The sequence below is a fragment of the Nannospalax galili genome, unplaced genomic scaffold, assembly GCF_000622305.1.
Source record: "Nannospalax galili isolate Female #2095 unplaced genomic scaffold, S.galili_v1.0 scaffold497, whole genome shotgun sequence".
Lineage (NCBI taxonomy): Eukaryota > Metazoa > Chordata > Mammalia > Rodentia > Spalacidae > Nannospalax > Nannospalax galili.
Window position 1 is genome coordinate 609,070 of NW_008339354.1, and position 13,918 is coordinate 622,987.

A 13,918-nucleotide genomic window follows, 5' to 3' on the forward strand; every position below is an offset into this window, starting at 1 on the left:
ATTTAAGGCTGGGTGTGCTGGTCATACCTTTAATTCCAGCACTTGGGAGGCAAAGGCAGGCAGGCCAATCTCTGTGAGCTCAAGGCCAGCTTGGTCTACATAGCAAGTCCCAGGTGAGCTGTAGCTACAGGGAGACCCTATCTCTCTCTATATATATATATATATGGACCACATGTGTGCCCAGTGTCTGCAGAGGCCAGATGAGGACGTTGGATTCACTGGAACTGGAGTTGCAGATGATCGTGAGCTTCCTTGTGGGCGCTGGGAATCAAACCTGGGTCCCCTGCAAGAGCAGCCAGTGCTCTTAACCACTGAGCTGTCTCCAGTCCCACATCTTTCTTTTAAGCAAGCAGATGGTAGATTTGCAAAAGTAGGTCAAATATAGACCTTCAGGATTCCTAGGGGGGAAAAAAGAAAAACAAATACCTCTGTGATGATTAATACCGATTTTCAGTTTGAGAGAATCGAGAATCATCATGTAGACAAACCTCTGAGCACGTTTGTAAGGCAGTTCTAGACCAAATTAAGAGAGATGGGAAGGCCCACCCTAACTGTGGGTGGCACAATTCTGTGGACTGGGGGTTCTGGACCGAATAAAAAGGAAAGGGTGCACTGAGTACCTGCATTCACCTCTCTCTGACTCCTGACTGAGGAGGCAATGCGACCAGCCGCCTCACACTTCTGAGGTTACCTTTTCCATCACGATGGACTATGCTCGCAAATTATGAACTAAAATAAACCCTTCCTTCCTTAAGTTGCTTTTGTCAGGAATTTTTGTCTGAGAAAGGAGGAAAGTAACCAATTCAAGACCATTGCCTGGTTTATAAACACTCTATCATACAAGTGAACTAGCTGCTGTTCAGAGGAAACTGGCTGTTTCAGCTACAGAATCTCAGTGGAGAGAGTCAGTGGTATGGTGGGAAGCGGCCTAGATGGCCCTAAGGAACACAGCTCTGATCATTTTATGCCCCTCTTTTTGTGAGGCACTGAAATGGTAGCTGATGAGTATCTGCAAAGGAAAATTTAGAAGTTACAGTTCTATGAAGGGCCAAGACAGTGCCGGCCAAGTATGCAAGGCTGATTCAGGGGAAATATTTAAAGAAACCAGTGGAGTGGATAGACTCCATGTCCCGAAGGCAATACTCCAAAAATATTCTTTCTCACAACTGGACATTTTTTTTCATGATGTTTAGACAAGGGAGAGCACATGATCATAATCTAGGAACCAAGAGGACAAAGTGTGTGTAGATGATATGGCGTCTCCAGAGGACAAGGAAAGAAACATGACATTTATTAGAATGACAGCCAGGGGCTGGAGAGGTTGCTCAGTGGTTAAGAGCGCTGGCTGCTCTTGCAGAGGACCCGGGTTCAGTTCCCAGCACCCACACGGTGGCTAACAACTGTCCACAACTCTAGTTCCACGGGATCTGACACCGTTTTCCGGCCTCCATGGGTTTGCACACATGGGTGCATTTACATGCATACAGGTAAAACACTTAGGCACATAAAATAAAAATAAATTAATTTAAAATAAAATAAAATAAAATAAAATTACAGAGCCTTACCCAATATGGTGTCTCTTGATAGTCACCTCATTAGGACCCAGAGAAAGAAGTCTTTGCTTAGCAAGAAGCTTTGTTACTCAGCATATCTAGCAGCAATATATCTGCATGCTTTCCTGCACTGAACCTTTTAATTTTTAAATGTTTTCCAACCCAGTAGATGAAAATGGAAAATATATTTTAAAGCATTACATTTCTTTGGTGGATATTTTTCTCTTGGTAGTCTTAGGGTATTTTCTTATTACTTGGCATTAGACTGCCATTGATTAATCATGTTAAACTGTTGGCCTGGACCTGGAGATCACTTTAGTAGAAATAAAATGTAACAGCAAAATCTAGGGCTAGTTTTGCAAAATGCAGTGAGGTTCAGTTAGTTTAAAGTATCATAATGTGGGCTGGGGAATCTAATGCCTTCTTCTGATTTCATGGGCATTGCACAACATGGTACACTTATACACATGCAGGCAATACACTCATATGCATAAAAATAAAAATATTAAATACATTTTAAGAAAAATATCATAATGCTGTGATGCTATCGGTGGATATAAAACTCCATGATTTATAATTAATTTTTTTGTTTGGTTGGTTTTGTTTTATTTTGAGATAGTCTTACTATGTAGCCCATCTTCTTTCTGCAATTTCCTAAGTATAATTAATTTCTTTTAAAAATATTTTATTTTTGAAAATATTTTATTTATTTTTGTGTATGAGTGCATCGCCTTCATGTATGTATGTGCACCCATGTTGTGCAATGCCTGAAGAGGTCAGAAGAGGGCATCAGATCCCCTGGCACTTAAGTTATGGATAGTTATTAGTTGCCATGTGGTGCTGGGAACTGAACCTGGGTCCTCTTCAAGAGCAGCCAGTGCTCTTAACCACTGATCCACCTCTCTGGCCCCACTTAAAAAATATCTTATTTATTATTTTTATTTTATGTGTATGATTGTTTTGCCTGCATGCATGTGAGTGTATCATGGGTGTCAGATCTCTTAGACCCAAAGTTGGGGATGATTTTGGCCACTGCGTGAGTGCTGGTCCTCTGCAAGAGCAGCTAGTGATGTTACTTGAGTAACATCTTGAGTGGTGGCGAGCAGACAAAGGTAGAGAACAGGTCTTAACCAATGAGCCATTTCTCCAGTTCCTAAATTAATTTCTTAGCCTGTCCTTTTCCCCAAGTTTTGCATCAGATAACATAAGCTACTTGAGTAACATCTTGAGTGGTGGCGAGCAGACAAAGGTAGAGAACAGGTGTGAGGAAGGAAGCAGTCTGTCCCTGTAGCGTGTGACTGGAATTGTTGAAGATATAAATCTAGAATTTTATTTCCTCTCAGAGTTTGCGAGGAAGGCATTTCAATTTGATGTTCCATGTGGACTCCTTTATGAACACATACTTGCTATGCTACACTTGAGTGGCAAGTCACATTTTTGGGGGGGGGTCCTTTTGAGACAGGGTCTTCCTGTAGCTTCAGCTGACCTGGAACTTGCTATGCAGAACAGGCTGGCTTTGAACTCAAAGAGATCCACTTGCTCTGCCTCCCGAGTGCTGGAACTAAAGGTGTGTGCCACCACACCTGGGTATAGTACAGCAGTTTATTTGAGAACAAAGAGACTGCTGGGCTGCCTCTGGGGAGCAGGGAAACAGCAGAGAGCAGGGCAGTTGGATACCTTTTGTAGGAAGGTAGGTGGTTGAGTAACTTTCTATGATGTAGGCTGGGCAGTTCAGCTCAGGACTGGTTAGCCTCCTTAGCCAGGCATGGTGACCCACACCTTGGTCCCAGCACTCGAGAGGCAAGAGGCAAGCAGATCTCTGTGAGTCTGAGGCCTGCCTGTTCTACGTAGTGAATTCCAGGCCAGTGGTCTACAGGGAGACCCTGTCGAAAACAGACCAGAAAAAAAAAAAATAAATAAAGTTCGAGGTCTTCCTTAGATACATAATGAATTTGATGCTACCATCTTACCTGGGGTAGACCACACTCCCAATATCTCATCAATTAATCTTCTAATTATTTTTCCTACTTCGGACTGTAGCTAGCCCTGTAATCATGGTACACAGTGATTCTGAGGCGCTCGATGGGGCATTCATTTGTTTTGTTTATATTTGATTTAGGAATTTTCATTTTCGAGACATCTTTACCGATCACAGGCAGAGATTGTTGAGGGGAGTAGCCCAGAATATTCTCAGAGCCCTGAGCACAGAAGCTGCCTTTGATGAGCACTGTTGCTGTTCTGGGTCACTTGGTGCCCTCCTCATTGCTCCGCAAAGGCTCTTCTCCTCGGTGGGAAGAAACTCCTTTCAGACAGATCCTAAACATGGGAGGTCAGGGAGCACTAGGGCCTGGGCCTTAGTCTCTTCTGTGCCAAGTTCAGTCTGCAGCTGCGATCCATCTGCACCCTTCCCAGGGTTTATCTAGAAGGGCTATATCTGTCGTCCCAGGGCAACTTGATTTCTCTTTTCATACCTATACGGTTTCTGCCTTCCAGATTGTTCTTACCATGTGGACCTGTTTAGCTGGAGTGAGGTAGGAAGTGCCAAGTATCCTTCAGACTTGATGTTTAAGATATGTGCTCTGAAAGTGAAGATCATCGCATGGAACAGATTCAGTCAAACCCTGGGCAGGGTAGGAGAGAAGGTTCCCCGAGGCTAATAGAATCAGATGGGCCCTTGAGAGTTCTGTTCTCAGGGTTTTATCTTTGACTTTTATCTGGTTGCTGAGATCTGAAGAGTTGCAGGATCTGAGGGCAGAGGGTGGGACCAGTTCTACTCTGAGAGCCTGTCAATCAGAAAGATGAGATACAGAACCACTTAGGCAAGTTTGCAAGTTCAAATTTCTAGCATACCTGAAGTTGCTCTGCTCCAAATGGTGGACCAGCACAGTGTGCACTGGGCTGCCTGCCAGTGTGTGCTGTGTGTCTGATCCATCTTCCTTCTGTCCCTCGAATTACCACTCTCTTCCAGCTCTCTCAGCTTTCTAAGTTAAAGGGGAACACTGGGATTCTGTGACACACATGAGTCTCTCTTCCTGTAATCAAGCATCAATGTCTAGGATTTGTTTAAAATGAGGGACACATTTGAGAATGCAACTGGAATGCACCCAACTTCCATAGGTTAGCTCAGAATCAAGTCCCCAGCTACTGAGTGGCTTTGGAATTTTAAGAGATGGGAGTTAAGACGGAAGAAAGGGATTACAACCCTGGTGGGCTCACTTCTGGATTCTGTCATTCTACCATGTATGGATTTGGCTATTATAATTCTGATGGATTCTACCACCTGTGGTAGAATCACTGCCTGACTGTCTGGGTTACTGTGTGTGATGGTTAACATTAATTGTTGACTTGAATCACCCAGGAGACAAGCCTCTGGTTGTGCCTGTCACAGATAGGCTAGGTTAATTAAGGTGAGATGGGTCACCCTAAATGCAGGTAGCACTATTTCATGGGTTGGAATTCTGGACTAAATAAAAAGGAGAAACCCAGCTGTTTTAGCCACTTTTTCTGTTGTTACTCTAGAACATTCTGACCAAATGCAACTTAGGAAGGAAAGGGTTTATTTGGCTTATAAGTTACTGTCCATTATCAAGGGATGCAACCCAGTAAGCAGTGTTTTCCATGATCTCTGCTTCAGTTCCTGCCTCCTTGTCCCTCTGGAACTGTAAACTCAAACTCTTCCTCTATAAGCTGCTTTGGTTATGGTATTTCATCACAGCAAGACCCCACTTCTGGTACCAAGTCCTGTATTGCTTTCCTGTTGCTGTGATAAATTACCATGACCAAACATGAATTATGGAAGAAAGAGTTGATTTGAGCTTACATTTTCAAAAGGAGAGTCGCATGGTGCTGGAGGCAAGGCAGCAGGAACAGGAGACTGAGAGATCACATCTTCAACAGCAAACGTGACACAGACAAAGTGAACTGGAAGTGGGGTGAGGCTATGAGCTCTCAAAGCCTGCCCCCCGGTGACACCTTCCTCCAGCAAGGCTGCACCTCCTAAGCCTCCCCAAACACCATCAGCAACTGGAGACCAAGTGTTCGCACACCTGAGTCAACAGGAGACATTTCTCACTCAAACCACCACAGAAGCTGAGCACCAATGTTCATCGGGCTCTGCTTCCTGACTGCAACGGAATGCTGCCTCAAACTTTAGCGATCACGCTGGGTGTGGTGGCATACACTTTTAATCCCAGCACTCAGGAGGCAGAGGCAGGCAGATCTCTGTGAGTTCAAGGCCAGCCTGGTCTACATGGTGAGTTCCAGTCAGCTGGGGCTACAGGGAGACTCTGTCTCAAAAAAAACAAAAATAAATAAATAAGCAAATAATAGTGAATACAATTTTTTAAAAATTGACACTCTGGCCTGAGCTTTCTTATATAACTGAGGACCACCTGCCCAGGGGTAGCACCACCCACAGTGGGCTGGACCCTCCACATTACTGAATAGTCAAGAAAAAAAAAAAAAAAAACAACAACACAAAAAACAACAAAAAAAACCTTTTGCAATCATGACTTCCCCACCATGGTGGACTGTATACTCAAACTGGGAGCCAAAATAAATTCTTCTTTTAGTTGCTTTTGACAGGCACTTTGTCACAGCACAAAGAAAAGTAACTGACCGATTCACTATGCCTTCTCCTCCCTTGCTCCCATAAGCCCCTCCAAGGCTTCCTCCATGTTTCTGTCATTTGACAGGTAGAAGAAGGGTATTCTCTCTCTAGGGAACTTTGGAAGGTGTGACTCATGTTCACAGGAGTGCAGTCTAGAACTTCTGCAAGGGAAGTTGGGAGCCACGGACACTTCTCTCCCCCAGGCTCAGACAGCCCTGTTCCCACTCCTTTTATAGCCCCCTCTCCCCAAACTCTTCCCACCTCTCAAGAGGATGATTACTCATAAAGGCAAAGTAAGCACAGAAATAGCCAGCCTATTTGTGGCTTAAATGCAAGCAGTTTTATTTTTATAATGAGTTGCTGTATTTTCTCTAAGTATAACTCATTATCCATAAATGAAACTCCAGCCCCATCTGTGATAGTTCCTGCTTTGTTAACCGTGCCAATTAGTCACAAAACAATTGGCACCTTCCCTCACCCACTCACTCTGGGGGAGGAGAGCCATCCTTTGCAGCACCCCCTCCTCCTGTGAGTGTTCCTCCCCCCTCCAGAGACTCTTTTCTACCATCTGGCCCCCTGGCTTCCTGGTAGCTCACCCTCCTGGTGACTGGTATCAACTACTAAATTGAACAACTTGTCCTCTGCCAGAGTGGATGGACATCTCTGTTGTGTTAAGAGATGAAAAAAGTCAAATTGGTGAGCTCCCGTGTTCTGTTGACTTAAACAACGACGTTGACATCCCTCTAGTTGGTCACTCTGCTCAGGGTTCCCGTTGACATCCCTCTAGTTGGTCACTCTGCTCAGGGTTCCACAGCACTCATAGGGACAACTGTTCATCAAATCTGGACAGTCTTGGGTCTGAGAAGTAGCAAATGTGGATAGAGGAGCAGAGAGAATTCTGCCCCATTCCACTCTCTTCACCCTGTCTTTCCCCTGGGGAACGTCTCAGCCAGCCCGTTGGCTCTTTCCAGATCCTATTGGCTTCTCTGTTGAATCCCTTCCCAACTGTGTGCTCCTTCTTCTCTCTACCTTTCAGTTTGCCTTAGCAGGTTTTCTTTTCAGATTCTGACTTTCCTCTGGGAAACCTAAAATTCTCCAGGAGGCTGTCCTTCTTTTCCCTTGGAACATCGAAATCAGGTAATGAATGTGTTTCCCACGCTGGTCAGAAGCTCACTTATTCTGTTCATTTACCCTATCTGTCCGTCTGTCGGTGCCTGATGCTCTGATCAGCTGTGGTCTGAAGGTCTTCAGGGAATGCTCCCCCGCCCCCACCCGCCGTGCTTGCTTTCCCCCTGGGAAGACTGAGCCCTTGGCTTCCTGCAGACCAGTTTGACTCCTGGCCGGGACCTTCTGTCTTGCTTTGGAAACAGTCTGAGTGGAATTGCCGAGCTTTGTGTGTGGACACCAGCTTTCCCAGTGCATCTGGAATCGCCTTCCATCCCCCTTTGAGCTAACTGGTCCCAGGGTCATTGCTACTTCACCATGGTAACTGGAGGAATCTCTCTGAAAAGAGGAAGTATGAACTGGTGTGGAAGGAAGATAGCAGTCCATCATGAGCTTGGCAACCTGAGATCCAGGTGACCAAGAATTTTCCTGCTCAGCTTTACCTTTGAGAAAAGTGGGTAGGGGTCAGGGGAAAAGCCATTTAATGTTTTGTTCCCAGCTGCTTGTGTGAGTATATGCATCTAACAGGAAAAGCAGCTCCTGTGAAGGAATTAGCCTACCAGGGGGGCAGACACACCCCTTTGGCCCCACACCCCAGTTTCTTGGGTTCCCCTCTTCTCCATCAATTCAGCCCAACTTTCTGCACTAAATTGTGCATTACACACTCAAGGTCTTGCAGGATAAGAATGAATATTGAATTATTTATCTGTGTGCCTCCCACTAGGCCAGTTTAAACATACACCTTCTTTAATCTTCACACCTTTTTGAAGTAATATTGTTAAATCTGTTTTACAGTTAAGAAGATAGTCTTCAAGAGCGCAACACAGGTCACATGATGGTTTCTGAGTTCGGCTGGGAATAGGAATGGTTCTATATCTTCTGTCCTTCCATATAGCATTTCTTGAGGGGCATCTATCTCCTTAGTCCAGGCTGGCCCTGATGGGTCAAGGTGACGAGCCACCTTGTGTTATCCCCAGCCCGTTCCCGCTGTGGATCAGTGTACAGATTTTCACTTGTGTGTCAGCAAATGATGCCATTTGAAGCACGGCTTCTGCTGATAAGCGTGGGGACCATCTGCTTGGCATGTCGCAAATATTTTCATCAGTGGGAGAGCAGCTCTGACTTCAGAGACAGAGTCTGCAGCCGTCTTTGGAGATGCTGGGACCGGGAGCCCTACGGACTGGCAGGGTATGGCTGCCACGAGACACAAAGGCCCTGTTGTCACCTCTGACCCTTCCAGTGAGTCTGCACCCCAGCGTGTGATTGTTCCGATGCTCTTGACAACCAGAGTAAGATCCTCCCCTTATAGAGCCCTGTCACCCGGCAGCGATTTCTGTGCTGATTGTTTTCCGTGGAGTGTTAGATGTGTGCTGTCAGTGTGTGTTGGCAAAAACTTCTGTCTCCCACTGTCTTCATTTGGGGAAATTTGCTTTTTGCTGGGGGAACTGTTCCCAGACATTGTTTTCCAACTTTAGGGTTGAAACTTCTACAGTAGCTTTCATTATCTTGACTTATGACCTAGGGGAGAAACTTAGGATCAATTCAAGGACGGGATAGTGGATTCGAATGTTTCCCAGGCTGCTTCAGGAATGAGAGAGGAAATGGGCTAAAATGGCTGTGACAGTGCTTGAGTCCCCTGAAGGATCTGCTGGACCAGAAGCCACTGGGCATGACCAGAGGCAAGTTGGATGGCTCTCTCTTTGCTTTTCCTTAGTTGTCACCTGTATCTATACTAGCTTCTGGTGGCTTATGAAGCCCTGTCCAGCCCAGTAGTGAAAGAGTGTCTATTAAGCAAAATCTTTGATGTGTCTTAGCAATATTTCCCAGGCAGGCTGTGCAGGGTAATTTGGCAAGGAGTATAAGGATGTTGACATATTACTGTATGTGACAATAAGAAGGTGGTGACCAGCCAGCCTCTAGAGCAGGGGGGTTCACCTCAGTACCGTGGACACTGGGGACTGGATAGGTCTCCGTTGTGTGGCTGTTCTGCATTTTTTTAAAGAACAATTAGTCACTAGATGCCGTTAGTACACCCCTCTCGGCTTGAACCCCAAACATCACCAGGCATGCTAAATGCCCCAAAGGGGACAGAATTCCCTTTCAAAGCAGTGCTCTAAATAGATTCTGCCATATACTTGGAATGGGGACACGCCTCTGCTTCCATGTGCTGGTGACTGTGGTGTGAGGATGATGGGACGATGCACTTAACACAGGACAGGTGTTCCTGCCACACACATTCCCATCAGCACCTTTCTCTGCCATGGAAATTCCATCTCACAAATGGCTTTCTGTTTGTCCAGGTTACTGCACACGTGCACACACACTGAAGAATGTACCCTTTTCTCCAGATCCCCACACCAGCAAGGTCTGGCCTGGGGTCAGTCTCTCTTTGTGGTTGCCTGGAAACAGACGCAAGTTTCAGATGCCCACTCCTCCTCCACTAGATTCGTTGGCTTTTTTCTCTTTTTCTTGTCTTTCCTTATGCCTCCCTCCTTCCGTCTGTCTTTCTCCACCTCCCCCACTTCTCTCCTCCCTCTCTTTCAGAAGGGACGTAGCAGGCTGGGAGTCTAAGGCCATGGGAGGACTGAGCCCAAGTGAGCAGGAATGTGGGAGGGGATGTCTCTAGAGAAAGCTTGTGCAAATATAAAGCTATAATTTATTTTCGTTCAATTTAACAATTTTATTGTTACTATTGTGTGTGTGTATGATATGCATGTGTATGTGTGGGTGCACATATGGAGGTCAGAGGACAACGTTGTAAAGTCAGATCCCTCCTTCCACCTTTACAAGGGTTCTGAGGATCGAACTCGGGTCATCAGTCTTGCATAGCAAGCACCTTTACCACCTCAGTGGCCCAGACATGGCATTTGAACCCATTCTCTTTCCTCTGTAATCAGCTCTACCTTGTAGCTCTTCCTCACACTTACAGGGAGAGGTGAGTGTACCAGCAAGCCCTGGGTAGAGCTGCCAGGACCCTCACACTTGCAGGGAGAGGTAGGTGCACCAGCACGCCCTTGGTGGGCTGCCAGGACCCGGCACTGTAAGCCCACGTCCTTCCACAGTTATGGAAACCACCCTGCTGTTCTCCCTGCTTGCTGATTAATTACCTCGGCCTGATATTTCCACAAGACTCGGACTGGCAATCTCTAGCTTTTCTCATATTCCAGCCTTCCAGAAGTATATTATTCAAAGGAGCCAAGGTTCGGTGGGGCCAAGCTAGTTGGCTTAGGGCTTGCATCTGTGATCAGCTGGATTGAAAGCTGAGGGCCCAAGCCAGGCAGGGTTAGGCAGATAGCAGAGGGCTCTTCACTGCAACGTGCACTGCCGAAGCCTCTCTTGTAATATTTGCCACACGGATCGAGAGAGTGAAGACCGTTCTCAGCACGTGCAAACTTCTGGAGGTCAGAGGTCGACACCGGGTGTCCTTTATCTATCTTCATTTTTTGAGACAGGGTCTTTCAGTAAACCCAGGTTGATGACACTGGATGCCAGCAAACTCCAGGAATCTGCCTGTCTCTGCCCCACCCGGTGCTGGGTCCCCTGGCTTTTATGTGTGTGCTAGGGATCTGGACTCAGGACATGATCCTTTACCTACTGAGCCATGCTCCCAGCCCCAGGAAGTGTTTTTAAGAAAATTCCAAGCTAAGTTTTTGATGTCTTCTATAAATACTCTAGTTTCTAGGAGAAGAATTTTTTGCAACTCAATAAATGAAGAGCAGAGAAAAAACTCATCAAAGAAGAATGCACGTGACCTGTAATACAAGAGAGCATCCAACCACACTAGGAGTCAAATAAATTCAGATTGAGCTGAGATAACTTATATTCTTTCAAACTGGAGAATTCTAAAATTATAGTTGTGGGGAAAAGCCTGCTTGTTTTGTGAAAAGAGTTCCTCAGTTGTTGATTTTGGTATAATTGATAGCGTTTTGGAAAACAGCTTGTTAATGTGCAGGTTGGGGATGTAGCTCAACTGGTAAAACGCTGGCCTAGCATGCATGAAACCTGCGTTCCATCCCCAGCACCACATAAAAGCCGAGTGTGGTGGTGCATGCCTGTAATCCCAGCATTTGGAAGGTGGAGGAAGGAAGATCAGGAGTTCAAGGTGGTGTCTTGCAGAGGCTCCGAGCTTGACCTGGGTGTTAATTCTTAATTTTCTTCCTTATTAAATGAGAGTAATGGTGGCTTCCTTCCAACCTCCCGTTGTGGTGGTAAGGGTCCATAGTTAAACAGCAAGAAGGATGTTTTGGACCAGAGCCCTAACCACTGTACTCTGATGCTCCAGTGAGCTTCTTTCTCCCTAGGAAGTGCTTCTATGAGGGCCAGCAAGTAAGAGACACTGTTCTGGGACGCTGCCTGTGCGACTGACCAATGCCGATGCTGCCGCCTGCTCCAGCCTTTTCTCACTCTGTTCACAGCTAAGGTTCCTGCCACTGTTTTCTACCACATCAAGACCTGGTAGGATGAACCGTCTTGCACCAGGTAAACACACATCCTGGCAACTACCGTTGTTGTATAAAAAGGATGATTTGTAACTGGACAGAGCCTGCACTCCTAGAACTGGGTCGAAAAGGAACAGGAAACGGCCCCAGGCAAGTCATCCTGCTGGGCGAGTGTGTCTCCCCATCAGGGAATTCTACCTCCAGGTCCTTGTTGGCTGCTGGGGAAGGGTCACTGTGGCTGAACTAAATTCTAAGTTAGACTGTTTTGTCAGTAGCAATTATCACTGTACCCCCTTACCCTTCCCACCCTCAAATATCCCGCCATTCACAACAGATGAGTAACCCATGAGATGATGGAAGAGCCTTAAGGAGAATGGGATTGAGGGAGTGCACACTGCCAGCTGGGCTCCAGGCTTCCCCTCCATCTGCTTCATACACTGGACAGTCTGAAATTCCTTTTTGTCTGGTAAGACTTGGAATGTGAATTTTAGCAATGTGTTCATTTAAATAAACCCCACTATCACAAAACAACAGGACGATTGGGGTTTTTTTAATGAGTGTTAATTTTAATAGGATTTTTATTTGCATTTCAACCCCATGATCAAAATCTGTGTACACATGTGATCCATGAGTTCTACTCCAACCCTGAGAGAACCATGTTTATTCACTGGGATGCCCTGGGCTGACAGGAGTGATTTTTCTCCTCAGAGAAGCAGAGTGCTTTCTCCAAACTGTGGTGTGAGCTTTGTTTCCTAAGATAATTAATTCAATGAGTATTTATTGATTGTCTATTGTCTGCAAGAGGCAGAGATCCAGTGTGCTAGTTACTTTTTTCCATTGCTATAACAAAACACCTAACCAAAGCAACTTAAAGAAGAAAGGTTTTACTTTGGCTCAAGGGTGCTGTCCATCACGGTGGGGAAGTCATGCAGACAGGAGCATGAAGCCTGTGATCACAGTCAAGAAGCAGAGAGAAGTGAATGCCATTGCTCAACCTGCTTTCCTCAGTCACCCATCTTCAGGGTGGGTCTTCCTTCCTCCGTTAAACCTTCCTGGAAACACCCTCATATGCACACCTAGAGGTATGTTTCCATGGTGATTTCAAATCTAGTCAGGTCAGTGAAGACTAGTCATCATCACATCCAGACATGACCAGATGGCATCCTGGCTTTGAGGAGTTTTCAGTGACATGGGTGTTCAACTGTTAGACCTGCCCTAACCAGAAGCCACAGACTAGAAGCGTCCACAGCAGAAGCACTCTCTCTAGCCTGGAGGTCAGAAGACCAAGATCAAGGTATCAGCAGGACTGGCTATGTGAGGGTAGGTAGACAGCCACCTTCTCCCTGTGCCCTCATATGACCGACCTTTCTTTTCCACATCCAGGAAAGAGATCTCTCATGTCATTTCTTCCTGCTCCCCTCTCCTCCTCCTCCTCCTCCTCCTCCTCCTCCTTATTTTTCAGATCTTTTGAGACAGGGTCTCCCTGCGGCCTCTGCTTCTTCTAAGGACACCAGTCCTAGAAATTAGGGCCCCACTTGTAGCCTCTGTCTAGCTGTCCATTTCTTTGTCATGTTTCCATCCAAGATCCACCTCCCCCAAACACCAGCAGAAAAATTCTGTCTCTGTCTCTCTGTCTCTGTCTCTCTCCCTCTCCCTCTTCCTCTCCCTGTCTCCTCCCTCTCTCTCCTCTCTCTGTACTTTCATTCTTTTTTTTTTTTTTTTTTTTGGTGCTGGGGTTGAGTCAGTGTCTCACTATGTAGCTCTGGTTAGCTTGGAGCTTGCTCTGTAGACCAGGCTGACTCTGAATTTGTAGTGAGCCTCCTGACTGCTGGGGTTTCAGGCATGAGCCATCACATCCAGCTAACAGAGATATTTTGTACCTCCTGCCTCTATGCATATCCCTGTTGGGTGCTCTCTTTTCTTAAAATGCCCTTCTTCAGCTAATAAGCTCCTACTGACCCTTCAAGACCCAATGCTGTAAGGGCTCCCTTAAGAGCTCATAAAGATATTTTTTGCCCTGTGCTCACCAGTTTTGGCAAGATCTTTATTCCACTCACCAAATTGACTAGATCCAGTTCTTTCTCCCCACAAAACAACACAGGGGACTGTCTTATTTATTTCAATATCTTCTTTTTTTTTTTAATTTAAAAAGT

General features: G+C 45.9%; 1 protein-coding gene across 4 annotated transcripts in view; it reads left to right on the forward strand.

The window, feature by feature from the left end:
* The first annotated feature begins 8,445 nt into the window (after positions 1-8,445).
* Positions 8,446-13,918, forward strand: part of Mas1 (MAS1 proto-oncogene, G protein-coupled receptor) — a 14,886-nt gene continuing 9,413 nt past the window's right edge. The window contains exons 1-2 of one of the 4 annotated variants that reach the window (XM_008833870.1): positions 8,446-8,615; positions 11,628-11,805. The gene's annotated coding sequence lies outside the window, so the exon portion shown is untranslated. Of the gene's footprint in view, positions 8,616-11,618; positions 11,806-12,165; positions 12,232-13,918 lie in introns of those variants that run through there. The other 3 variants (XM_008833871.1, XM_017798381.1, XM_008833872.1) reach the window with 3 other exon arrangements.